The following is a 1,997-nucleotide window of genomic DNA, read 5'->3' as shown; positions in this document are numbered from 1 at the left end:
GCCCTGTTCAAGTATTCGGACGTGGTTTTTAATAACATACTTAAAGAGTGGGAGTAGGCCGGGCGCGGTGGCTCACGCCTGTAATCCCAGCACTTTGGGAGGCAGAGGCAGGCGGATCATGAGGTCAGGAGATCGAGACCACCCTGGCTAACACAGTGAAACCCGTCTCTACTAAAAATACAAAAAATTAGCCGGGCGTGGTGGTGGGCGCCTGTAGTCCCAGCTACTCGGGAGGCTGAGGCAGGAGAATGGCATGAACCCCGGAGGCGGAGCTTGCAGTGAGCCGAGATCGCGCCACTGCACTCCAGCCTGGGCGACAGAGCGAGACTCCGTCTCAAAAAAAAAAAAAAAAAAAAAAACAAAGGGTGGGAGTAAATCAAGTAGTGGGAAAGGAATGACTCTTCATAGTTGATTCTTTATGAGATATTCTGAGCAGTTTAATGTTTAAAATTGTGACATTTTTATTCTGAGATAATATAGATAGGCTAAAAAGGATAGTGAACGTATTGCTGAAATACACCACTTGAAGGAGCCAACCGAAAAAAATAAAATATAATAATTAGTAGCATAATCCAGGTCATTAAAAACTGTTTCAAATTCATTTCTTATTTCAAATCCTGTTGTGAATATATCTCCTCTCAATAATAACCAGTATAAAATGGTAGTAGCTTATACTCACTGTTAGAAGCTGAATTTTGCCCCTGAAAAGTTTATATGTTGAAGTCCTAACCCCTGATACCTCAGAATATGAGAGTATTTGGAAATAGAGCCTTTTAGAAAGTTCTTAATTTTGGCCGGGCACAGTGGCCCATGCCTGTAATCCCAGCACTTTGGGAGGCTGAGGCAGGTGGATCACCTGAGGTCAGGAGTTGGAGACCAGCCTGGTCAACATGGTGAAACCCTGTCTCTACTAAAAATACAAAAATTAGCCAGGCATGGTGGCAGACACCTGTAATCGCTGCTACTTGAGAGGCCGAGGCAGGAGAATTGCTTAAACCCGAAGGCAGAGGTTGCAGTGAGCCGACACCGCGCCATTGCACTCCAGCCTGGGCGACAAGAACGAAACTCCGTCTCAAAAAAATACAATAAAATAAAATTTAAAATAGAAAGTACTTAAGTTCAGATGAATATGTTAGGATGGGTGCTAATCCATTACGACTGGTGTGCTTACAAGAAGATCAAATTTGGACACAGACATATACAGAGGAAAGACCATGCAAATACACATGAAAAACACAGCTATCTACTTAGCAAGTTGAAAAGAAACCAACCCTTCGAACACTTTGATCTCAGACTTTTAGCCTTCAGAACTATGAGAAAATAAATTTCTGTTGGTTAAGCCACCTGGTCTGTGATGCTTTTTTTTTTTTTTTTTTTGGCAACCTTAGCAAATTCATACAGTCACCATTCATTTTTGCATACCATACTGAATCTAATCATATTTAGAGTTTTTTAAAATCAAGAAGCAGCACATCATTGTCTGCTAACTTCTCTATGTGAATACACTGTCTAGATTGGCATGTAAGCACAAACTGCACAGATGACTGGTGCTTCACTAAGTCCAACTTGCTTCCCAGAACAAAGGGAAGTTTGCCTTACAGATAAATCTAGGACTTTGTCTACTAGGATCTAGAACACTGGCCTCTGCTTTGTTTTTTTCTGTCTTTTTCACTAAAATTCAGAAAAATTCCTAGGTCTAATATCATGCAGGGTCACCCTATTACAATACTATGGGGTTTCAGAGAAAGGAGAGCTCACATTGGGTCAGGGAATGGGAAATGCTTCATTAGAGGGTGGCATTCAAACCATACTTCATCCCCACCCACCCCCCCTTAGGGGAAAGTGAGAACGCAGTCTCTCACTATCACCAATTATGCAGTTGAGTTTCCCACATTTGGGGAAATCGCAGGGGTCAGCACATCCTGAGTTTAATGGATAAACCTCACCCTGGGAAAACCACCTTTGTGATCATGGTATCTCCTCTGCCAGCTAAGTAT

General features: G+C 42.3%; 1 non-coding gene across 1 annotated transcript; it reads right to left on the bottom strand.

Annotated features, from left to right (window-relative positions):
- Positions 1-1,833: 1,833 nt before the first annotated feature.
- LOC112209132 (U1 spliceosomal RNA) lies at positions 1,834-1,997 on the bottom strand. The gene has a single exon (XR_002943799.1). It is a non-coding gene; the product is annotated as a U1 spliceosomal RNA (small nuclear RNA).

The sequence above is a fragment of the Pan troglodytes genome, chromosome 3, assembly GCF_028858775.2.
Source record: "Pan troglodytes isolate AG18354 chromosome 3, NHGRI_mPanTro3-v2.0_pri, whole genome shotgun sequence".
Classification (NCBI taxonomy): domain Eukaryota; kingdom Metazoa; phylum Chordata; class Mammalia; order Primates; family Hominidae; genus Pan; species Pan troglodytes.
The sequence above is the reverse complement of the archived record's forward strand: the minus strand, read 5'-3'. Positions and strand labels throughout refer to the sequence as shown.